This window comes from Microchirus variegatus (genome assembly GCF_963457635.1).
Source record: "Microchirus variegatus genome assembly, chromosome: 11".
Lineage (NCBI taxonomy): Eukaryota > Metazoa > Chordata > Actinopteri > Pleuronectiformes > Soleidae > Microchirus > Microchirus variegatus.
The window spans coordinates 17,315,819-17,342,705 of NC_139812.1; the positions used below are offsets into that span (position 1 = coordinate 17,315,819).

Sequence of the window (26,887 nt, forward strand, 5' to 3'; positions counted from 1 at the left end):
ATTAGCATAAAAAAAACAGCTATCTTCATGAAAAATTAGACAGGGAGCTGCACTGTGCATTTACGTGTGTGTGTGCATGTGTGTGTGTGAGTGAGCTAGTGAAGAGGAGAAACAGAGAGTGTGCAACAGAAACACTGTGTTAATATTCATAGGGGCAGGGAGTTAAACAGCCATAGCCTGAACAATAGATTGTAAATCATTCTGACTGTAATTCCAATATTTTCTTGTAAACCAGGTCACAAGGATATAAAACTATCGATAAATTGTGCATTTGTTTATTTATTTCTGCAGGTTTTACTCCCCTCTGGCTTTTCTTTGCATGTGTCGTGATTAAAGTGTGTCGCTCTGGTCTCAAGTTGCTTTTCCAATTTGATCCTCTTATTTGAGTCAATACGGACCGTGAACCATTAGCTAAGAAGAATTGCGTCATTAATTAACAATAACGTGATTAACAAGTGACGGTGGGACACACAAATCTATAGCAGGATTTATTGTTTTCATAAAGCATAACTTGCATTTGTAAAACATAATGAAATAATGTAAGTGTTCTTGTTCTGGTAATGGAAGTGTTATGAAACTTAATGACTTCAACAAAGGGAAATACATTACGTGTGATATATTTGTGAGGCGAGTATCATTTCTTTTTCATGAAGTGCAGCAGCCAAAGCTGAAAACCCTTCATGTTCCACTAATGCATATCTTATGCTGGCCCCTTCACAGACCAATCTCCAATTCATGTCGCTGACTCTGGACTGTCATCACTGTCCCAGAGTTTCCCCCCAAGCCACCAAACACTTCCTCCATGCTACAGCTTATTATAATTAAGCTCTTTTAAATTACATCATTGTTGGAACTCACTGGGCCCTTAAGCATCTATTTCCCCCTTCTGTCTATTCATACAGTTTGACACCCACTTTATCCCAATGACAGCTTATTTACTGTTGGTGACCTCCATAAAAAAAAAAAACCCACTATCATATAAAGATTGCTCATTTCAGTGAACTGCCATGCAGATGTGGCTGTGTGTCACCCTTAAGCAAAAACGAGTAAACATCGAGACCCACATGTCAAGGCACCATAGGTCATTTACCACTCTGTGACATCCGGGTTACATAAATAGTTCCGCAGGAAGATTCAGAGAGTGTAGCAGATTATAAAATGTCTAAAATCCACTCGAGAATAGTGGAAGAACTCCTTAAGGGGTTGTTGGAGATTAGGGTACATGAAGAAACATGGCTAATGCACACCTACACGGCTGCGCGGTGGCATGAAATCAGCAGACACGTGCCTGTGTAACTCCAGTGGTGGGAGTAATTATCTACTGGCACCATATTTTTTTTTTTTATCCGTTTGCTCCCATGAGACACAGGGCCTGATATGGATCTGTTGTAGTCATTAGATACAGTTGTGTCCTGGAAGTACTTGCCTGTTTGTTGTCTCTTTAATTTGACAAGAGTTTCAGTTTATTCCCCCATCACCATACTGTTTAATATAAAAAAAGAAAGAAAGGGATGGATGTAGGTAGAATAAGCATGCAGGCTTTTGAGATACATTATGCTTTGAGGTGTAAGACCACACAATACAAACCAAACAGGAGAAACAGGATGTAATTACGTTTTTTATTTTTTATTCCTGCTTCACATGCTCCCACATGCATTTGTATTTCCTAAACCTATTGACAGTGTCTTCCTCTTGAGCAGGTGCTGGTAGATTTTACTCAAGACCATAACAGTTGATCTGACTCCTCAAACAAAAGCCTCCCGATTTAAGGATAATAAATCAATTGCCCTCGTGTTGGACTACACTGAGCTCTGGCTGCACTCTCAGTGCACAGCAAAGATGATAAAACTTGGCAGACAATGTTCTTTTCATTTGAAATGTAGCACCATCCCAGGAGTTCCCCCTGCATTTGGCCAGAGAGGTGTGTGTGTGTGTGTGTGTGTGGGATAGTAGAGTGCAGGCTCGCAAACATGTTCGGTGTGTTACGGCCCTGTCGCCGCTGGGTTCTCGATGTTTTCATCTATTTCTTCCACAATGAAGCAGGAGCACAGATCAAACTGGGCCGTAAGCACTGCATATTAAATAAACTGTGGCGTAAAGTATGAAGCGGGAGGGGGGGGGGAAGATGTAAGCAGGGAGACGAGTCGTAGCTCCACGTTCTCCGTGTTTGTGTGAGGTAGTTAGTTATGAAACAAACCAGGCAGCGTGTTTGTATTGTTCTACTATAAAGGTCAGGCCCAGAGACTGTCTTTCCTCTGACCTCAAACGCAGCCATCGTAACGAGCTTCATATTACCACCTCTGCCGAGAAACTGGGGAGAAATCCAATCATAATTACATAGTTGTGATGGAAATATGAAAGGGAGATATGACATTATGGATCTGATTTCTGTCAGCACCTAGCAATTGTGTTTCTGTCTATTTTCTGCCAAGGATTCCCGTAATCACTGGTGTGCAAAAATAGATCAACCGGGATGCGGCGTATAGTATAGCTTTTTGAAATTAATTTTTCATCATTTCCATGAATCACTAGAAAGGGCTTTTATCAGTAAGATGAGATCATTCCCCCGTGTGTCTCTTTTCTTTAAATATTCCATTCATCTTACACATGCGCTACACATACATAAACATACTGTTTTCAGACTTACTGTATATTTCATCTAATCTGTACATCTTTACAATGGAAATGAGTGCAGAGAGGGAAATCATTTGCAGCATCTACCGAGCACTTAACTTGTTTGTGAATGTGACAGAAATGAGTGGGTGGACATTTACATAAATTGTACATTTCCACACCATTTAAAAGCAAAATACCTTTTTGAGGACAGCATTGTCCTGGTATAACGTCGTCCGCCTCCCCCACTCTGGGAAGTGTACAATTAAAATAAGCTTAATGATGTCTATTGGATTACCATTTCAGTTTCCAGAGAAATCATTACCACAATTTACGAGGCCACTATTATCCAATGAAACACTACTGGTATCTGGTAAAGAGGCTGTCTCCAATCAATGCTCCTGAAGATTCAGTGCCATGAGGGAAAATTGTGAGTCAACTTGATCCATTCCCCCCCCCCCCCCCACAATCTACCCTTGTCTCACTATATTTTATCTTTTGGGGCAATTAAATGTTAAGGAGACACGGTGGTAAACAGAATGTTCGGATATGAAGCAAAACCGTTCAAACTCATAGCTAATTAAACGTCTTTTCAGCTGCATGTTCCAACTTGGCAGTGATTACAAGGCTGTGAATTACGCAGACGGTCAAGTAGGGGCACCGTTCACACAGCTGCACTGTATAATTAAATGGTTCATCACACCCCATGATCCAAAATAATGATGCCAATACACTGACTTGTATTTATTATTATATATATATGTAGTCCAGGGATCCTTGTTTGATCCACAGTATCATGTCTCCCCAGATCCCAGAGTATCATAATTAGCCAAGTTAATCCTCTGTCACTTAAACCAACAATAATGGATGAAGGAAAAACATGACTTTTCTTTCTTAGAGTAGGTAGATTAGGTGTTGGAATATGATATGTTTTCAGAAATGAAGAAATCTCATCTTTGGTTAATGCTTTCATGGATAGAGGATTCATGTGATTCTATCTCAAACCGTTCACATTCTGTATTATTTTGCAAATCACAAATGATCAGTTGTAATCTTTTTACTTTACATGGCTACAGTAGCGACTGTTGCCTCTATTAAATTACTGTAACAACTTATTTCATATAACTTATATCTGATTTGTTCATGGTTGTTGCAAAGCATCACATTCTATGAGGGGCCGTGTAGGCCATAATACCTTTTTTTTTACCTCTCACATACACAATTTTACCTCTCACATACACAATTTTACCTCTCACATACAATTGTTTTACCTCGCACATTAAATGTTTTTACCTCACACATTAAATGTTTTTACACATTACATGTGAGAGGTAAAACAATTGTATGTGAGAGGTAAAATTGTGAATGTGTGAGATAAAATTGTGTATGTGAGAGGTAAAAAAAGGAATTACGGCCCTTCACGACCCCTCATAACATTCTATCCACCATAAGAAAGTTTCCAAGTAGAACTGTTACTTCCCTGTTGGTGTGCGGTAATGCTTTGTGTTTGTGACATTTCTGTCAGGGCTTTCCTCGTCTGTGCTTGTTTGGCATTTTGGTGACATGCTGTGAACTTAACTGCTCATGGGAGTAGCAGAGCAATGGTACCCAGCATCACCTGGGATTGCTGCTTATCCTTTTCAACTCCCAAGTCCAAGTTGGCACATGTAGCGCAGCAGCCATGTTTCTGTGCTACTTTATCCGGAGTGAGCATGCATGGATCATAATAGCTTTATCAAGCCATTTTTGTGGATTTGTAGGCCAATTTGAATTTGATGTAATTCCCTTAAGCAGGAAAATTGCTTTATTTTTTGTGGTATAGTACATCTGAATGTCGGTGTACTGTGACGGAGGAACAAGCTGGTGGAAGCACATTTTCCCATAGCCTGACTTGCGCTGCACTTGGCTGCCACATTTTCAACTGTATTTGAACAATTACATTCCTTGCAAATGTAGCTCTTACTATCTCCTACCGATGCTTTCAATGCGTTCAATGCTTTCAATGTTAGCACCATACTTCATATTAGCCCCTGGCAATTTTGCACCTTTTACACAACAACATAAAGAATCCACATTTTTGAAGGAGATCTCTTTTTGTGCTGCTCATCATGGCTCCTATTAAAGTGGTGATGCAAACCACATCTACTGATAATGTATTCTTCCCTCGTCTGAACACTGTCACATTTTGCACTGAACCATGCAAAAAAAAAAAGACTGTGAAAACTAATTAATATTTTTGAAAATTAAAATGTCATTAATTCCTACTTTGCACTAAATTAAGAACGATATTTTTTTGCTCAAAGTGAAAGTTGAGTCTCACATTTCTAACTTGTGTATGTGTGACTTATATTATGACAATGTAAGCCAAACAAATAGGCTTTTTAATCTATAGTTGTTGTCCTGAGTTGACCTCTACAGTCATGGTGCCACTGAAGCCAAAACTTAGCTGACAACAAGGCGAAAAGCAGGGCACAGCCTGAACATGTCGCCAGTCCAACGCAGGGCCAACATAAAGAGACAAATACACACTCCCACCTATGGTCTATTTAGAGTGTTCAATTAACGTCCGCATGTTTTTTGGACTGTGGGAGGAAACCAGAGTAACCGGAGAAAACCCACATACTCACAGGGAGAATATGAAAACTCCATACAGAAAGACCAGGTCGCAAATTAGTGTGTTTTTGCTCTAAGATAACAGTGCTAGCCGCTACTCTACCGTGAGGCCATTATAAATTGAAAATGCAACTGTTATAATCAATTTTATAATCCATTTACTGCTGGTGCATTGCTTTTGTTTAAGTAAGCAAATCATGTTTCCTTGTCGAACCTTTTCACATTGGTATTAGATGTAATTTTTTTTTATATTTTTGGCTTCTTGCATCCACAATATTATTATTAATATAATTGCCTCTAGAATTTCTCCTTAATTCACCGAAGCTCATGCATCAATGGCTTCTAATATAAAGGTATTGAATTTTACAACACATGAGTTCAAAGGCTCCTATCTCAAAATTAGTTTTCTCCTCATGTTCTATATTCTAGCCACGCTTCACCACTTGTGCACGGATTAATATATACAACACATTTATTCCTAAAGATGATTGAAAAATATTTTTTTATGGAAATTGATATCCAAAATCACATCTATAAAAACAATGCGTATAAACCAACACATATTTATTTACCATACACCATTTACCAACACCATATTTGCATGTTAAAAATAGACCAGTTGCAAACATGAGTTATTATAGGTAATCAGTGGGGGGTGTGGGGGATTTGATTGACTTATTAGCTCAAATGTTTACCCGAGTCACTTGTCATGTCTTGGCTCAGACGCCTGCAGCGTATACACCATCCTGTCACGTGTCACTTTAACAACTGCCATTGCTAAACACTTTGACATGTGAGGTGATTAATTGCCTGTCACCTTTGACTTGCAGCCTTTTTGCTTGTTAGGATAATTAAGATGAGTGAACAACAGACGCTTGGAAAATATGAGCCGAGAGAAGAAAACGTCCTTCCAGTTGTTTGAAGTCAGCAACTGGCAGAACAATGTCAGTCCCTTGGGCACAAATAAAGACAATTCAACTGTACAATAAAAGCAGGCAAGCAAGGGCAGTGGACACAGTTAGATCACCGTGGCCAAGCCCAAATCAATCTTTCCTCCAATCACTGTTCGTAGTTCTATTGCAGTATGATGAGGTCCTTTCAACAATTTAAACCTCATTCAGCTTTGTTGGAGAAAAGAAAAAGACATTCTGCGTTTTTCAAAGGTGTTCCAACAGTCCTTTGGGAGGCTGGAGAACTATGGATTGTTGACTTGTCCTAATCCTCTCTCAGGGCACAACAACTGCCTCAGAATGGAATAGACTGCAAGTACAGAATTAGAAGGCAAGAGAAAAGGTTTCATCGCAGGCTGAAGCTGAAACAATCTTGTTCAGATGATGGCTAACGAAACCTTTCACGCAACCTGCACTTCCATTATACACGAGAGGCTCTGATTCCCCCCAACAAGATAAAACACAGAGTTGCAGCATAGTCTGAGTATCTTATCCAATTTATACATCATTACGATCTTGGTGGCAATGGGTCAATAGATTTACTGTGTGACCATAGAGGGTAAACTGGGCAATTTCAGCAGTTAGTCTATTAACTGCTGCAGCTCTGTCATGAAACTAACCCATAACATAAACTACTGTGAACTGCACACTTCTGCTTTGCTTTCCACCACATTTCTTTCTTTATTTCTTTTTTAAGTGATAAATCCTTCCTTTGGTCTTTATCAGAGGGCTGGAGCTGAGCTATTCTCTTTGCAGTCAGCAGAAAGCAGAGTGGACAGAGGTGCTAAATCAACTCAGAGTGCAGACTGCCTGCTTACTTTGGGTTGGCTTAATAAGTCTGGGCATATTGGCATATATACAGCAAAGTCAATATAAACTTTTTCACTTCATTGCCCAGAGACTTAATCTTCTCCATCAGCCGATAGAGAATTGAGTTAAATCTACTGCTTGGTATTGCGATATGATGTATACCTAACCGAGCCAGACACTTTTATTTTATTTTATTTCATGCTGGGATCATACAGCATTTTAAATGTGGCAAATATAACACTAAACCTGTATAGTATACATATATATTATAATCAATTACATTAAACATCCTTTTTTTATGCTGAAAATATATAAACACAATGACATAAAGCCTCCCTTAGTCTTTCGGCTACACCATGCAGGCAATGATTTAATTGGCCTATTCCGACGGTATTGTTTTAACTATATCGTGTAACCTGTGAGCCTTAAGCTCTTTCTAATGAAGTCAATCCCAAAGCAGCATCCCTGCATAGGACAGCTGACAGTGTCCAACCTGTCTTTATAAGCTGCAAAGGATTAATCCACCCCCCCCCCCCCCCCCCCCGCTCCCTCACTCCCTGCTTTACTAATGCGATGTAATTAAATTAAGTGGGGACAGAAAGTGGGGCACTGCTGCCTGCCCCCGTGATTGGACATCCCTATTAAAGAGTATGAGACGCGGGCTCAAAATCATAGGAGCCGCGAAAAAACCTAATAAACACAAGGACAGGGTAGGAAAACATAGGAGCACTTAAGTCAGACCTCAAGGCTACGGCACAGCATCACCACATCAAACATGCAGGAGGGAAGAAGAGAATGAGAGAAAGTGAGGGAGATAAAGATCGGTGATAGAAAAACGGTTATTACAGAGCGGGGGGTTTTTTTTATGTTACACAAGGTAGTAGGAAGAAAAAAATGTAATCACTTTCACCATATATTTTAAGGTGGGGTCATTTGTACCAAGTATTTTTAAGAGAGGACGTATATAAAGGTACTGTAGTCACTAACAAGATGAGACATAATCACCTGGCATTAAACAAATCAAATTAATATTTCCTTGTTTTCATAATGATTATTTCTTAACCAGATAGTCCACAAATATATGATGCACAGCTGCGATATTTCATGCAGTGTCAACCAGGGCAGGAAATGCTTTGTGGCCAGAATGGGATGGATGGATAATTGCAGTGACTCAACATACATATTGCATGTCAGTATTGTGTTAAGATGGACTCTTTCCTCCCAACAGCCACAGCCTGATAATACGTGTGGCTTATATCAAGTTTGACATAAATTGTGAATCAAGAAATCTGCCCTGACATCATCCTGTTGCAATACTTCACCATATTTTCTCCTCATACTGCTCTGAAGAGATAAGCCTTCACCTCATCACGAAGGGGGCCCCAGGGTAACCATACCAACAGCCCTCCCTCTTCATGGCAGGGGACCATCAATTCATGGTTGAAGTAAAGTTCTGCCCCCCCCTGGGCTGGTAACATTACGCCATGAATGCTCAGTCGACCACTGCCACTCACACCCTTCTCCCGCCGCCCTCCCTCCTCCGCCACGCTCACTTCCCCTATGCCCAAAGTGATACATGAGCCCCTGCCTTGTGAAGCAGTGTGGTCCATCCAGGCAGAGCTGACAAGACTCAGTGTCTTAATGGAGCAGTACACCAAACGGGCCCTTTGTTACCCTGAGCAGCTGCATATCTGCTTCCCCAGCCAACAGCCTTGGCTCTGATAGAAGTGTCTCACAGTATTGACAGCTTCTAATTTACTCTCTCATCATCACTTGCCTCATTTGCTCCTCAGACACAATGCTCTCTTTCTCTCAGTTCAGGTCAGCCATTTTGTTTGCCAGAAAATTGGTGATTAGATTTTCTCTGAATCCAGTGTTTTTACTCACACGCCAGCAGACGTGCACATCAAAAGTAAGACTTCAAGAAATGTAAGCATCGGTTGATTTGTGGCTTTTTTCTTGATACAAACTCGATCGACTGATGACAATGCCATCAGGGATCGGTGCACCGTATCGCGTCTCTGCGCTAGCATATGCCAAACACCAGAGACTCGGAATGATCTCTAGAAGCTGTTGTCTCCTCTGTTAGGGAGCCAACAGATGTGGAGTATGACTGCAGTTCCAATTAATGAAAAAGACAAGTGTTGGGAAATAATTACACAATGGAAGTGAGGCAGAAAAACACAGTTCAGGGCCAGAGCTCTGATCTGAGACGAGAGGCATCTCTGGCTCCCCATGACCATATGTAGCCTGCATCAGCAGAAATACAGCTCTCACAACGTCTTTACAGAAGTATTCATAAAAGCAAATGTTATTGCAGTCCTAAAGAAGACCTGAATAATTACAAGAATGTGGATGTGCCGCAGGAGTGTTTCTTTCTGCAGACTATAATATGTCTCTACCTCTACATGCAAGGGAAAATATCACCTAAGTCCTTTTTCTTTAACAAATCACTGGTGAGCTCAAGGCAATGCATATATATATATATATATATATATAGTGGGTAGCTCAAAAGTTGAGCTGCAAAATACTCTTTAACACACCCAAAATCGATATACAATACACACTGCACAATATGGTAGTGTATTACAAGATCATTTTCATCAGAAAACACACTGTACATGTGGACAAACAACGTGCTCCACATTTAATGCCACAGAACAAGCTCATTCCTCATTCTAATTTGCTAATTTACATGTTTTCCTTGCATGACACTGCTTAATTGTTACTGTTTACTTAATTTTGCAAGCTGCACCCAGGAGAGAGCAGGCCTAGACCAGCCTTACTCTAAATTGCAGGATTAAACATCTGCTTTGCCTTTTGCTGAGCAAGTAATAAACCTTTACCAAGTGGAGCGATATTATTTAATTAGCTGCATACCTTATGACAATTAAACAATAAAGCAAATCTGACAAAGTGTAAATAATAAAGTGTATGCAAGAGTTGTTATTGTGCTGCTGCATTTCTGATTCATACATACATTCTACCTTTCCTTTATCTAGTGTTGAAGGAGCATCGTGAGAGAGCTGTTTTGTCCTCTTTCACACTAATGCCATGAATCTACCAACAAATATAAATATGTAGAGGGGAAGAAAAAAAAAACTTGCGTGGGTATGCATTGTATTTCTATATTATGTTGCAAAATATGTGCTAATATTAGCTTGTGCTTAGGTGTGAGGCAGACGTGCTTTTATCAGCCTTTGCCAGCAGGCCCGAGGCTAAGACATGGAAAGTGCAACGAGGAAGGTGAATTCACACAATCCTATTAGAGTGGATTAGGTGGCTGCTGCTTTCTTTTTGTCGCCACTCTGCTGCAGGTGTGCAGTTGTAAATTGCAAGGGGGGTGGGGGCAGTTATGACATGTTTAGGGATCCTATTGTTACACAGGACAGCAATTAATTAAAAACAAAATATATATATTTATGTGGGAAACCATCGTTTGGGAAACATATGTGATTTTAAAGTAATCAGTAAGAATAATTAAAATGTTGTCAATCAAACCGGCCACACGGAGGAGCTTGCGGACTGACTCCCCCCCCCCCCAACACGACCGTGTGAAATCCAAGTAAAGATCGTAATCGATCAGATGATCAATTGTAAACCACATTTTTGTCTTCTACGAGCTAACTGCCACAGAAACCCTTCCTCTGTGGCCTTCCCTGTGGTTGGATGTGATCATATTTCTTCTGTTGGTTCTCCTTTGACCTTACCAGAAACAATTATTCTATCATTATGATGACAATTATATTTTCACACACGCTCCGAGTGCATCTTCCTTTATGACAGGGTTTACATTACAGCTAATGATTTGTGTCACATAATCTTACGTTTAATCCTCAGAACACAGAGCATTGAGGCTGCTTTTTTTTCCCCTCCATTACTATTTCAAAACATGCTGTATATACAAAGGCTATAAAAATGCACAACATAAAGTGTCTTTCATCATTTTATTCAGCACATAGGCAATCTGATGATAGTATCAATTTTACCAACTACTGTATTTAAACACACCTGAGTAAACTACTAAACTACTACTCAAAATCTGAAATATGCCACCGTTCAAAGTTCCCTTGGCTGGTTTTAATGAAAAAAAATAGGATGCATGGTCTATTTTGTGACTCCTGTTTTTTTATTTATTTATTTTTAAACTTTGACCCAACAACACATAATAAGAAGAAAAAAAACACATTTTGCAAAGCCAAAGATGTGACCTATAAACACACACACCCAGGATATCCAAGGAGTTGTGAATTATGGTGCTATAATGATCCTCATTACAACTTAACATCTATCTATAAATGTTAGAAATGGCTGTTTGTCTGTGTGCCAATCACAGAACTGTCCAAGGTTTTGCATATCAATAGAAATGCATCTATATGCATATATATATATACACACATATATATACATATATATATATATATGTATATATATATATATATATATATATATATATATATACACACATATCATATATAGATAACTAATCAAGCCATTTCCACCTCATCTCACAGTATGTCATCATTTCAATATCACTATTGATGCTTGATGAACTAAATAAACTAACTAAATAACTGGACCACAAAATACCTCTACAATACCTGTATCTCCTCTCATTCATATGTTATTAAATATGAATTAATCAATGTTGTGTTTGGTTAAATTCTACTTTCCTTGGAAATATACATTTTTTTCATATTTTACATCCATAAACGTGCAATGTATTTGGGTCTCAAATTAATGTAAAACATCACCGGCAATGGACATTGAAGAGACACTGCTTGTACCTTTTCAAATACTACCTTTTAAAAGGAACTTAGAGGTGTAAACAGAGGTTAAAAACATGAAAGGAGGAGTTCAGAAAAAAAGATGTTGATGATTCACCGAGTGGTGCCTGACAGGTAAAGCGCTGCCTCTGACTCGAAACTCATTCAGGAACTATGCATGTGAGAGAGATCAAGAAGTCTTTCAAGTCTCTAATCTGAGAGTGGACGCATTACTAAGCTGACCCCTTGCTGCCCACAGCGCGCACAGTCAGGTCTCATTTCCCTTCATGTCAACCATGTCCTGGTCACAACCCAAACCACACAGACCACTGCAGGCACAAACGCCTGTCCACTCTGTCTGCTTGGATGGGCTCTGGAGATCAACGACTGAGCTGGGGGTGGGCTGGGCAGAGGTAGTCGAGGGGAAATGAAGTGCAGCAACGAAGCAAGGAAGAGACAAAAAAAAAAAAAAGAAGGGAGGGAGGGGAGGGAGTGAGTTTCACAAGATGGAAGTAGGTTAAAGACCTAAAGTGCACACAAATAAAAAGAGGGTGTTTGTGTTCTCACTCATCATAGGAGGAGGAGAGGAGGATGACTCCCTCAATCATGGGTCAATAACAGCCTATGCTCTCTGTAGAGCATGAGAAACATGTACTCAGATCTTTATCTGGGCGGCTATCATCTCTGCTGCCTCAGATATCGTCATCCTCACACTATCGCAGAATGACATCAACTCCGAGATACAGAAGTAATTGTATTATGCAAGCCCACAGCACAGCAAGAGCAAGGCAGCATTAGAGATTATCCACTTTTCCCTCTTTTTTTTTCCCCCTTCAATCCTTTCTCTTTATCGCTTCATCGCCACTCTTCCCCTTTCTCTAACTTTCCTTTATTTATTCTCCATCTTTTTTCTCTCCCTTTGCTCACCTGCTCTTTGCAGCAGCGCCAGCACTGAAGCAAGCATGTCTTCTAATCCATTCAGCCACTAGCACCGAGGATGAAGTGCTTTAAAATTAATTTTGATCAATCTTAAATTGCTTTGCCGACTTTGATACAAACCGCAGAGTTTGGAAATACAAAAGCTATTTATGCCGCAGTTGACGGAGCAGATGTTTTAAGGGAGGTGGGGGCTTTTCTCGGATGTGTTAAGTATACCACGCATGCGTCATAAATCACAGAGATTGGCCTCCCCCACTTATGGGTTATACATATTATACATAAGGGTTAAACATGTGGGTTTTAATTATGAGGGGGTGATATCCATGTGCACCGAGCATTGGCAGAGTAAGCAAAGGAATACAGAAGGCGGTGAATCTTACTCAAATCACAGCAGATCACCAATTTTTTTCTGCATTAGTCAGGAAAAAACATGGGGGGGGGACACTCTATAATATTTATTCTATTCTATATCAGACCATCTCATCTATTGACTCTCAATGAATAAGAAGAGGAGGTACGGAGGAAAATATGATAACCTGGTTATCCAGCATATCGAGTATTATATCCATCTCTGGGAAAGAGGACTAGCACCTCTGGGAGTCTATTCATGATGAATGGTTTGTCTGCAACTCGGAGTTGATGCTGTCTGAACCTCATTACTGCTAGCCCTAAACAAACAATGCATCACACTCCAACTCAATTTCATACATCCTGACCATTGTAATTTTCCTTCTTCTTTTCCACATAAATCAATGACAGATATATAAATTCAACAATAAGAGAATCAAGGGTGTGTTCCATTACGGGTTTGCTGATACACAGAGTGGAATGTGTTTTCCTATAAAATCATATACAGGAGTTTTGTGCTCACATGGTGTAAAATAATGGATAGCCTAAACAAAGAGCAGACCACTGGGACAACCAGAGTTAACAAATAAAGCTTCATACTAAGTGTAGGGGGGAGTATTTCCCTGACATTCAGATGGAGGCGATTTGCATTTTGCAGAACTCTCAGCACTCTATTAGCTGTGTGTGCTCTAATCACTTGAGATACTTTTAAATGCACTATAACAATATTAGTAAAAGGCAGGTACAGTTATGACAAACATGATTCAATTCTAACATTGTTGATGAAAGCAACAATTCAAACAGGACAGAGGAATTAAACACAACATAAGGTTTGTTTCCCTTCTCCAAAGCGTAGAAAGTAGATATGGCAATCTGTGTCAAACCTAAGCAGCATTATAGTCTTGCATTCACAAAATTAACTATAAAAAAAAAGAATGTGTTTAATTGCTGCAGCAATCAGAAAGCCCCTTGAAAATGAAACCAAATGCAGCATAGCTAGGACAACAGCACTGGACCTTTATAGCAGTGGGCTTTGTCCTCAAGCCAGGTACCATTTTGCTTTTATGTGCCTGCATGCACGGATCAACCCAGAACTTTTTCATGTTCCTGGGGGAGGTTTTTCTCAGGCTCCTGCAGGCTTTTTTCGCCATGACAACTATAGTATTAAGTCATGGAATCTGCCTGAAAGCACCATGTGTGCCCGCTGGGGCAGGATGCGACCTGAGTGTTGTCCACTCTGGACAGGTCATGGCAGAGTGGCCTAATTGCCTCTCTGGTTGTCTCAGCAGGCCGCAAAACGTCCCATCTCTGTCATCATCTCACTCCCTTGCTCCTTGAGGTCTAACAAAGCAGAGTCCAGCCTTGTTTTTAGAGGTGCTCCTGTGGCCAAAAAAAATAACTCCCTTCAAAACACAGATGCTGTTTCATAATTGTAGCCACATGTACAATAAATAAGGTTTATTTCAGCGGGATCCAGAGCATTAGAGCTGTGAGTGTATTTTGTTAGGTAGGACTTTTGTAGCATGACATCAGTGTTACACTTATAGTGATTACGTCACTCATATAATGGTGGTTGTATGAGAGAACGAACCAGCGTATCTTTTTAGATCTTTATAAAGTCATAAACCTTCAAACTTGATCCATTATGTTAGTACTTTGAGTTTCACACAATGGAAAAACACTGGTTAAAAAAAAAAGGTAGCAGAAAAAAACTACAGTATGACATTCACACAAACTATTATTAACGTTAACACTGATGACGCTTTGTGTCGTGAACCTTCTTGCCATCGAGGCCTCATCTACACACCGGGCTGGACAGTAGCCAGGTGTGGCTTGATGCAGAGCTGGAGGCAATACATCGTTGCCTCTACCAAACACCCGGGGGCAACACGGGGCGTTTCAGCATTCTAATCCTCCCTAATCTGGACACAGCGGAGCATCTGGAGATAGGGATATGGCTAATCTCAGACATGGAGACAGAGGGCATTTTGCTGAGGAGGAAAAAAAGGGGATGGATCTAAGCTTGACATGCTGCACAGGGCTCTGTGTGTCTCAGGGAGGGAATATTTCTACACAAAAAAAGTGAAAAATATCAAATGCATTTCAACTGGCATATACCAACGATTAAATAAAAAGTAAACGTAAATTATTAAAGCTTCTTCTGTCTTTCTTTTTTATTAACAGAAAAATAAAAAAAACCTGCTGTCCATGGAGAGTGCATACTGACTGTAAGACAAGGAAATACTTACTGTGCCCTGCTCTTAAGGACGCAGGTGATCTGTGGATAGCAATAGGCACAATATGGTGACGCTTGTTTCCATGGGAGAGGTGAATGTGGTGGAGACTCTCCACAGTACCTGGTTCTGACCCTGCCACAAAGCCCAGGGCCAGGGCAGTGATCCACAAGGCCAGGTGGGTGAGTGAAGCTGAATGCTGGTTTAGGGGCTCAGCTACGGGCCGCAGGGGAGCGAATCGCGACCTCCAGCCTTTAAACATCTTCCCTGAGTGGCCAGATGATGCTTCAGATCGAGGTGGAAGTTGAAAGTAAACCTTACAGCCCCATACTTCTCACCCTGCAAAATCTCAGTACGCCAAGAGACACTCTCATGGATCCAGAGAGAAAGGAAAAACTGGCAAAAGGGGCACACCGCAAAATGTCAGTTATGGTGGGACTTGCTGTTCACCACTGAGTTAGGAAATCCGTAGTAGCACCCAGGAAGATAGATCATAAATCATAATTTACAAAAAAAAACAATCAAAAATATTCACTCAACAAATCAGGGCAAGCTCAAACACAATGAAGAAATCCCAGCTTGCTCCAGTTCCCCTAGTTGCCTTGTTCCGTTTCTCTTTCCTCTTGTTACGCCTTCACAAAATTAGTAACATCTTTGCACCAAAAACGGATAATATTCCCAAAAATACAACTGCAGAGGGGAAAAAAGAAAGCCAACTTCAGAGGAGACTCAGAGCACCTGTGCAAAGTGGATCTCTTCAGAAAACCGAGACAGACATTCTGACTTTGCCTCCTTTTCCACCTCCAAGGGTCTCAAAGGATGTCCAGAGGAACTGTACAATAGTAAAATCCAAGTATCGCATGCATGTCGTGTCTGACAGCTGCAGCAGTAAAAGCGTGATTGCACCTGTAAGTTGTGCCAAGTGCGCACCCGTTCCCCATCTAGAGATCTCTGCTCTCAATGAGACCGAGCGATAGCAACGGCAGTACCTGAGAGAGAGAGTGAGAGAGAGAAAGAGAGAGAGAAAGAGAGAGAGAGAGAGCAGCCCTGGGCAGGAACATACACTCACACACAGGCAGAATCGGCAGCGCAGTTCCAGAAGATGTGCGCAAGAGGAAGAGGAGAGAGGAGGAGGAGGAGGAGAAGGAGAAGGAGGGCAGAGGGAGGGGGAGCCTCAGCAGCCAGCCAGGAAGGAGGAGGGAGAGTGGCTATGCAAATGGCCAGCATTCACATAGCGAATCACTGGCGCCTTAGTGCATTGCAGAGGAAGAGCCTATTTAGGCAGATAGCAGAAATTGAAGCTATGTCCCTCAGCCCTGATTCCTCTCACAACCTCTCTCTCTCTCTCTCTCTCTACTCGCCTGCCATTTTTTTCCAATTCCACCCTCCTGTGTGGACATTGATGAGCAGTAAACACTAGAAATAAAGTACATTAGAATGTGCAGGACAGGCAAAATTCAATTATTTTTTTAACTTGTATCATCTCATTTCTTTCTCTTCCTGGGTCTCCTTTCTTCTTTGTCCTTTTTCTTTCTCACTCTGTGAATTTAGTAACATTGTTTGACAATAGTCCTGTGGACATATATATATATATATTCATAAAATGGATCCAAGCAGTTCCAACACAATCCCTTCCTCTCCATCGCCACAGAAAATTCTATTGTGTATATTCTAAACCGAGTGAACTCTGCAGTCTATCGTTAGCAAGAGTTTAGAAGAGTGATGATGCTGCAGCTCAAATCCTGTAGGCAACTATTTCTCTCTGTCTCTTTCCTTCTTTCTATCATAAACATATGAGCGCACACACACACACACACACATGGACACACACACACACATATGTAAACAAAGCATGCACAATGCCAGGGCTGGCAGTGGAGCACTGTCCACGGGGAGGGTGCTGAATCTGGGCAAGTCTGCTTTGCCTGCTAATAAAAGACCATTTCACACAAGAGAGGGAATACTGATTGCAGACTCGGCATGCAGCATGGGTTATGGGAATGTAGAGAACATGTGGACATAAAAGGCCTGCTGATAAACACAATCCGGTTCAGCTGGGAAGAGTGTTCAGTGTTCAGAGTTCAGGACTGGAGAGCACGAGGCTCAGCTGCAGTGTGCTTGCTTCTGTTTGCACCCTGGCCATTCAGTGTCCTCCTCAACTTAAGGCACCACTGAGCTGATCTCATGGTTTACAGGGATACAGAGGCATTTCAAGCACAGAGCAAGCCAAATTAGCAGCGTGACACAGAGGATAATATGCCCTTCTCCATTTTCCCTTTCACTTGACTGTTCACATGAAGACAATGAAACAAACCCAGAGGAAAGCACGGACCAATTTAATGAACATAACTGATGAAAATTTCACTTAATCCATTTATTGAGCACAAATACATTAGAGGTAAGGACTCGTTCTCACAGATACTTTATTGTTGCAAGATGAACCTAACCAGTAAGATGAACATAATCTGCCATCTGGTATGAGAGCAGATGAGGATATCTCTTGTTTCTCTGGTGTGTCTGATATTTCATTATAGAAGAAAATTGTGACTAAGGCACAAAACAGATGTTGCACACATTAGGCAACTATGTTGTTCTCACCTTGCAGAATCTCAATGACTTGCTCAAGCCACCTGGTGCTACAACGTCAGCAGCATGAAACCACTGCTCTCTTCCGATTTGCAATGGTGAAAAGGAGCATTCCTGCTGAATGTGTTTACACTTTTATAATTATAAGCAGAGCAATCTGCATAATTACACCTAATAAGGCAATCTATCATGGCTGCTTGCCAAGGACGACAACCTGATTTACAACGTCCTCAACAGCAAACTTCAACAGGAAAACACAATGGAATCTGCAATTGCAATACAAAGCAATGAGGGTGAATAAAAGTATAAAGTGTGCACACTGTTGACCATTTCTATTAGTTTGTGCTGGGTATTCAGTGGAAGCAATGTGTCAGTATGCAACACCTAAACTTAATGACATCAGCAGTGAGGTTATACCTTTATCAAATTTACCATTAGTTGCTTGTTCATTTGTGCCCCCAAGTGGTGAAACCATAAAGTGCACAGAGGATCTGTGGATTTATCACAAGGTGAGAGCAGCTTATGTTTCACAGTAAACCCGTTTGTGTGCATGCAGAAAGCAAATAAATAATGGATAGAGAGCTAAACTGACTCTGAATTATTTCACATGTTCAACTTCAGAGGAAATTTAGATGTCATCAATGAATTGCTCCAGTTCAGATTAATCACTAAAAGCTTGCCAGCTACAGCAGAATGACACTCAGCGTTCGTTTAGTAGGTTGCACTTTGCTCGAAGCATTTCCTCACGACAAATTGGTTAAACTTAAGGACGAGAAGATGGAAAAGCAGAGATCATGCGTATGCAGCCTTGGGGAAAAAACGTTCAAAAGTGAATTCTCTCTGCCTGCACAAACGCATGCACACCTGAGACCATGACTTGAACTGGTTTCAGCTAATTCCACGGAGCGTCTCATCCCACTTTAAACGGATGATTGTAGATTGTGAGAGCGTCGGGCACAAAGTGAGAAAATCCTATTTCACAAGTGAACTTCCACGAGTGAAGAGTCTTTTGATTTCCTACTGTCTTTTGACTCTTGTTCCTGTTAGTGAGATGTTGTCTTGACAGAGAGCCAAAAACAGCCCATCTTTGTTTCCAGTTTAGACCAAAAGGATTGTGCGAGTCTCTGATGCCTGTGTTTTGAGCACATTCCCCTTTTGGATCTGTTTTCCTCTGTTTCTTTGTGAGGTGCAAACCATAAAGTAAAGCCACAGAGAGTTATCTATAACGAAAAAGGGAGTGGGGGGAAATAACATGTGGGAAAGTATGGCTGCCTTTCCCCCTCCACCCACAAATTTGTGAGAAGGGAGAAATTGGTATTGGGTTTAATAGCCCCTCGGAGAACAGGAGAGTATAAAAGAACAAAAGTGGTCTCAGTTACTCACTTAAGACTGCAACCACATAGATGAGCTGATTTTGGAGAGCTGGGGGAAGAGTGGAGGGAGAGCAGCAGATGGGTGGTTTAAGTGTACCTGACCTGACTGGAGCATGGCCTTTAAATGAGTTAAAGGACCATCAGGTGACACTTAATCACACACGGAGGTGCTTTAAACAAGCAATGTTTCTTTCTTCCTCAAGAGCCAATGTGATTTTTTTTTTAACTGTAGTCATTACAAGAAAATAAATCTAACAGCTTCTTATTTTAATGGACACCATCACTGGCATGAAAGGTCAGAAGAAGGGAAGGGATGATTAAAGTCATTTACACATTGCTCTCTAAGCAGGGGCAATTCACTGGATCAGCTGCTATTGTTGGCTCGGAACAGATGGAGCATGCAGGCCAAGTCGTGCATAAACAGGTCTACCTGTAGTGTGCTGGAGTTTCACATCTGTGTCAGGCTCCGCAACACATGTGCTCACTTTCATTGAGAGTGTTTGGGCGGCCTCGTGTTACGGATGGAGGATGACACCTGCTGTCAAGTTTACATGTTCAGCAAGGTCACCCGATCTACAAGAAATGTTTCTTTGACAAACAGAGGAACGTTAAACGTGTTAAATTAAATCGCTTCCACTGCAGTCAGTCACAGTATCTTCAGTCGTGTATACGGTGTCATCCAGCAAACAGAAATTCAGCAATGGTTCTGCCAGTCATCCAACTGACATGCAATATTAAACCTGAACTCTTTCTGCAACTGAGAGTAGCCTGTGAATATCGAACCTGTCATTATTCATCCAGACGTGTTACAAACGCTACATGGGGAGATAAAGTAGCACACAATGCACTGATGCTAATGTGCGCACGGAAATAGAAACACAGCCGGCGTCTTACTCATTCCGAGATGTGACATGATAAGAATAGACAGATACAGGGAGTCAACACTCAATACAAACGCACAAGATGTACAGTATTTCAGCACAGAGGGAGGCCAGGGTGTCAATAATGTTCGTGTTATAGCAGAGGATGTTACATCAGGGTGCCTGTCTGTCCGATTATACTGCAGCATAGGTAAGAGGAAGTGAAGTAAGCTCTGACCCCCACAGGTTAAAAAAAAAAAAACAGAAAAAAATATCAACTTGTTGATTTTCAGTTCAACTGCACCACCATTGCTGCAGAGCTCTGGAGCTGATGGTTTAAGTCATCACTACAGCCTCAACTACCCTCATCATTAAGTGACTGTGGAAACATATCAGCCACTGCATGTGCTTCAGGGATTATTACATTGAATAAAACAAGCATCAGAAATATGTGTCACCAGATGTCACGGTTGACGCGAAATACAGCAACCTTTTTTTTTTTTGCACCGCAGAGAGATTAGTGTTGCAAACACTGTTCATTAAGCGGGCTACGAAGACGACATAAATAACACCACTCAATCTGATAAAACAGTCCACTGATAGGGAATAATGCACACGTATTGTTGTAAAATCAAATCAGCAAATGGCAGTGCATGGTGGTGTGATAGAATGATTTTTTTCTTCTTTTTTTTTTACTTTGAGAAAAACAAAGAGACTTGATTCTCATTTAATTACTCTAACATGATCTGAAATTATATTATGAACAATTCAATGACGCCATTAAGTTTTAAAAACACCCCTTTGATGCCACTATCAGAGAAATGATTGCAGAAATTTGATTAGCGCTCTGTAGTTACATGCTGCAGCAGCTTTCGAAATGTGGAGGCAGATGTTTCTCTCTTCGTTATGAGCAAGTGTTTATTGTGCAAACTGTTTATGTTTCTTCTGATATCACTGTCATTATTAGACACTGCTCCTTAAAGTACCTTGAGTTAATGTATATAGTGATTTGGTGCCTATGTAGTACATAAGTAAGTAAATGCATATATATCAGATAGATATAGTGGTAAGAATATAACAATGCTCTATTTGTGAGTGATATATATATATATATATACATATATGTCCTGGTGATTAGGAGTATGGCTGATGTGATCATCTAGCATTTTTTGTCCTCACCCTGATCCATTAATGATGCTTCAACTGTGCTATTCATTATCATAAATCAATTTAAATTTACATTAAGATGAAGTGTGTACATACGTGTGTGTCAGCAGAGTGGGTGTCTATGTGTGGCTGCAAATGAATAAAATAAATCCCAACTGTCAGCGAGAGAGATGGGGGTCACATGTCAGTGGCTTTCCAGAAGCTTTCTCTCTATCTCCTCTGACAGTTCCCAAGATGCACTAGGCCACTGGGGCACGGAGTCTGTCTCTGTCTGTCTGTCTGTCTCTACTGAAATCTGTCCCAAGTACATCAGCTCCCCTGGCAGTGTGCGTCATCCTCTACAGGACAAGGACAAACTCTGTCTCCCCTCTGGAGTCCACAGTGTCTTTATTAATGAACTACTGCATTCATTAAGTGGAAAAAAATGTTTCTGAATATGAAACCGTTTATAAACAAACCACTTCTGCCACTAACAAAACCCCCTTACCTGCTTTTGGAATAAAACTACCATAGATAAAGCAAGAAAAGAGTGGAGGAAAAGATCGACTCTCTTTGGAGAGGCAGGATGTAGTGTAGTGTTCTGGTTAAAAAAATAAAAATAATCATCAGGAGTAGAGCTCTTCAAATACAAATACATTCTGCATCCCCGATTGGAAGTTGAAGCCGAGGTCAGTGGAATGCTTTCTTCTGACAACTACCACTGATGAAAAGTATTTCCTCGGTTACATGGGTCTTTCAGTCTCAGGGGTCTGACAGCAAATCTATAAGAAACAGTTTAAGTATTCCTAAACACTTTATCCAAACAGCAGCCAAAACTCTATAAAAGGAGGTTCTCTCTGATTATGACGGTTCCCTATCAATAAATAAACACCCCCTCACTAGACATGTTAATGAAGTGATGTAGGGAGGATAGAGGTGAACCACAATAGTACCTTAAAAAATAGTTCAGACTTAAAGTCAAATCATTGAGCACTGCATACAGTTTGAACCCTGTGTTTCTGATGTCCTTCATCCAAAATGCGCTTAAATCTTAAAACCTCTGAGGACAATCTTTGGATGGACTGTGGAACAGTATAGAAGGTGAAGTTATTTTAAAGAAAAGGTACAGTGGAGAACCTGCTGCCAAGACTAACTTTGGGAGCTGGGGAGGTAACAAAATCTAGGACAGTGTTATCTCTTTCCAGCCAGGTTTTCTTATTGGCTAGTAGTGACATACCATGCAAGTGCTAAATGAAGCAACTGCATTAGAGTTTGGGAGTCACCTCTGGAGAGACTTTTGGCTGTGGTTCAAAATGGTCAAGGGGAAAAGCTGCCTGCCTGAAGCTGTCACTGATCTCCTGGGCACTTATAACATGACCATCAGAACACAGGGAATAACCATACAGTCCCAATGGTCAGCAGGGTCACAGATATCAGTGGAATTTCACTTTTAGCTGCAGGTAAAGGCGTGGCCAGTTGGCACACTATTGTAGGTTGAAAGGTACGGTCAAAATCACCTCACCTCATAGTACAAAATGAAATAAATTTATTGAGCCTCATTTGTATGGAAGCTGTCACTCCAAAACTCAGTAGCCAATCAGCAGGCAGCTTCCTAAGGCCCGCCCATGGTCAAAATCACAAACAAAAAAAATACAGCACAAAGAACAAGTGTATTTTCACAATAAAACACAATATTTTTGAATGATTAAATCAGGTTAGGGTGGCCCAGAAATGTTGTTGGAATAAGGTGGGGGATCATTTTCCATAGTAACACTTGTCCAGTGAAAAACAAAGTGGAAAGCCACCAATCGCGACTATCACAGTATATGCAGAGTGATTTGTGCCCGAGTGAAGGCTTTGTGAATTAAAGGTCAATAGCCTATGGCGCAGCATGCAATGTGTATTTGTGAGAAGTTATTCACACACACACACACACGGTGACTGAGAGCGCATAAATCCAGTTGTCTGCATACACTGGCATTACAGGCTTCACTGCATCTATTTCCGCATGCCCTCAAAAAAATTTGAATTGGCCTCACGTCATGCACCTCGATTTTATGTTGACTGAAATCTGCCTTCCATGTTCTCCAACTTCCCCGGAGGGACGACTACATGTGCCACATCAGTTCAAATAATAACCCTGAAAGACTGGTATTTAATGGACGTCGTAGGAAGTCTGATGTATGCAAACATCTTTCGCAATGACATTTTCCTTTTTTTTTGATTAACCATGACTGCAATATCTCTAATCAAGTGAGCAAAAGGTTGCCAGTGGGGTGGCAGCGCTTAACACTTAATATCCAGTCTACAATATCTTTCAAGCTTATTAAGCAGGATCTCTTACTAAATCACTCAGTCAAGACAGCTCTATTCCTAGAACTGACTTTGGCTAAGGCAGTGAGTGATCTATGTGCGCTCTCCTCCCTCGCTGCCTAGCGATAAGAGAGGATTTGAGTTGTTACACGCACAAAATCTGTCCTTAATGCATAAAAACTTTGGAAGTTGGTTGAGTTCAAGGGTAATGCAGAGAGACAAAGTTCTATTGACCTCCCAATTACAGAAAAAAAGGGGTTTGCATCGTCTAAGCCCTTTGTGCATATTGTTAATATTTCTCGGAGCACAAAGCTATGCACCAGCATACTAAACTGATGTTGTTTGCAACTGAGCCTGGTTGGTTTGCCCCTCTTGAAACTAAGCCTTGTGTATTTGCTTCTTGATAACATTTCAGAAGCTTATTTTCGAGGATCCTATGATGATGCTGGAGGCATGATATGTATTTCGTTCTGTTGATTATTGCATCAACGGTGTGATTTAGTGAAAAAAAAAAGTGTTTGGGGAAAGAATTATATTCACCTCTGAAGCACTGATTCCTGCACCTTAATTTGGAACTTACGTGGTTTTCACACCACATGTAATGAGATTTAAAGTTACAATGGAGAAAGCAGGATTGCGAGAAAGTGTAGGTTAGAAAAAGGTTTATTAAAAAACCAAGATGCTACGCTTTGGTGTTTGTCAATGGGTTTCTTTTGGTGCAAATGTTGTACATCTGAGCAAAGGTGATGAGTTGTTTTGTGCTGCAGCCAATTAGCATCTAACCTAGCAAGAGGAATACCATCAATCATTTAAGAAAAGGCTTTAAAAAATAAACATAATAGGAGAAAGGGAGGCAGTGCACTAAAGAACAACATTTACGTCCATGAGGGTTGATGAATGAGCAAAACAAGCATTAGATTTTAACTCTGGGGAAAACTGTTTTGTTCCTGTTTCAGAACTTTAAACCAAACCGTGATCTTACCCACAAATGAATGTCACAAAGTTTTAGAGCCTTAACTACCAAATCTTTACTATGGCATCATAGGGGGGGTGGAATAGCTCAGTGGTTAAAACCGGTACTCCAGTGTGCAGAGACATCATTGTCACAAGTTCAACTCCACCCCTGGCTGGTTGTACTCAATTGTAAGTCACTTTGGATAAAGGCGTCTGCTAAATGACATGTAATGTCTCATCTCACCTATAACCCAATGGGAAAAAAATTCATCTACTGTTTGAAACTTCAAATGCACATCAGGTCAAATATTCAGCAAAGCTTGGCTGCTAATATTTGCAAGAGGTTCATTTGACAATAACATTTTTCTGATCATCGCTGTTCTCTCTTTTGTCTGCAAGATATACTGTAAGGGTAGATGTGACCTTCCTCTTATCAAAAGTTATATACAATTTTCAAACAATAATCTGTACTCACAGATATAATAAGCAATAAAAACACATCTTTTGACTCATATACTCCTAGTATTACTCGGGAAGAATTTCACCTGTTTTATTATTTATTTACACTGTCCATCAGCATTTGAATTTGCAATTCAGTGAAGCAAAAACTCCCATTTTCTGCTCAATTGAATGACAGTAAAATCATTTACTGGACGTCAAAGGAAGCAATCAAAAGTTTTTAAATAGTCAAGTACAAGCAAGCAGTCTTGTTTTTTAAGGAACGTTTTAAGTCTCGATATAGTTCTCTAGAGTGTCATGTTCAATAGCCTGAGTTTATGAGAGAGGGGAATATTTGCAGTGTCAGTGTATCGCCCAGCAGGGTAGTTTAGCAGATGTTCTGTCTTCAAGTCAACACTTTAATTAGTATTGTGTTGTAGAGAAACAACAGCTTCTTATTTCCTGTCAACATCCCCCCCCCCTCCTTCCCCTTCCCCCCCGGGCAACCAATTAATAAAAAACACCTCAAAGATTAGGTTCTCACCACTGCACTGCAATGCATTCTAGATGAGATTCTGATTACAACCAAGACTGCAATGAGGACAATGAGTGCGCGATGCTTCAGCTCCACTCTGATCTGACCACATAGCGATGCATTGCCATCGACACAAAAAAAAAACGACGCTTAGAAACGCTCGCCGAAGAACACTATAAGCACTATCCTTGCTATCCTTGCTTGACTCTGTGTTACTGGGGACACCCTCGAACTGTGTCACACCATATGAGCAGAAGCACAGTTTTGAGAAGCCGCCACAACATATGCCAGACCCTGCTGTTGCTCCAGTCTAATGTCACGGCGTCAGCATGAGGCTCCAGCGTTTCACATAGTCACTGTCATGTAACCACACAGCTGTATTCACTTTTCACCATCGGTAATAAGAGCCGCCAAGTTAAATTTCACGAAAAGTTCAGTATTCCACCAAGCCAGCTTAAAGACGTTAGTGATTCTACACCACTTCCTGCAGAGATCACACTGCTCGGGTGAAGTTACAGACGTGTTACAGCATTCGCAGTGGGAGGAGAAAAAAAAAAAAAAAAAAAAAAAGACCTGGTTTCCATGCCAACAGCCCTTACCCACATACGGCCACTGCATCCTGGTACAGAAACCCATTTAAATTCAGATACTCAATAAGCATGAGGGAATTATTGGACGTAACTAGGACAGATAGTGGCGCGTGAATTGGATACAGAGAGGAAAAAAAATAAGTTAAAATCTGAGGAAGAAGATGAAGCCAAAAACCCCCCCCACTATGTTGTCAGTAATAGTTCAGTGATAGGAATCATGTCAGTAACCATTTGGCATAGCAAACAGCAGCTGTGGGATAGGTCTTATAGTAAGAGCAAATCCACATCCTCCTATATAGAGCAACTGACACATGTATGATAGGCGTGAAAGTGGATAGACAGAGTATAACTTTTAGAAAATTGTCTATTTCAAGCAAGTTTCTGCAGCAGGAGAGCGTTTGATAAAGACCAGTAAAACTGTTTTACTATGTTAATACCATACAAAATGGTTAAAAATGGATATAGTAATCCGGTTTGCACTGCACTCTGTACTGAATGGCCACTAGGGATGGACTCCACTGGTTTGCAAAAGTAACTCTGTTTAAATGGAAGACTACTTTGTCTGATGAGTTAATGATCCCAATCAATAGTTTCAGGTCTTCTTAAATAGAACATGATTTGTGATTAAAAGTAAGTTTCAACCAACAGGATCCTGATTGCAGGTGATATATATATATATAGGAATTTGAATGCATGTTAAACACATTACGGGACACATGTAGACACATAATGTCAACACGGCATGGTTAATGCATTCATTAAAAAGGCTTAGTAACTTGCAGACAATATTTAAATTGTAAAGAATGCAGCAGATTAATA

The 26,887-nt window shown here is 40.7% G+C and overlaps 1 protein-coding gene across 13 annotated transcripts in view; it reads right to left on the reverse strand.

The window, feature by feature from the left end:
* The window catches only part of LOC310934104 (neurexin-1a-like), a gene marked incomplete at both ends in the record, with an annotated part of 227,211 nt that overhangs the window by 84,353 nt on the left and 115,971 nt on the right, over positions 1-26,887 (reverse strand). The window lies entirely within an intron of this gene.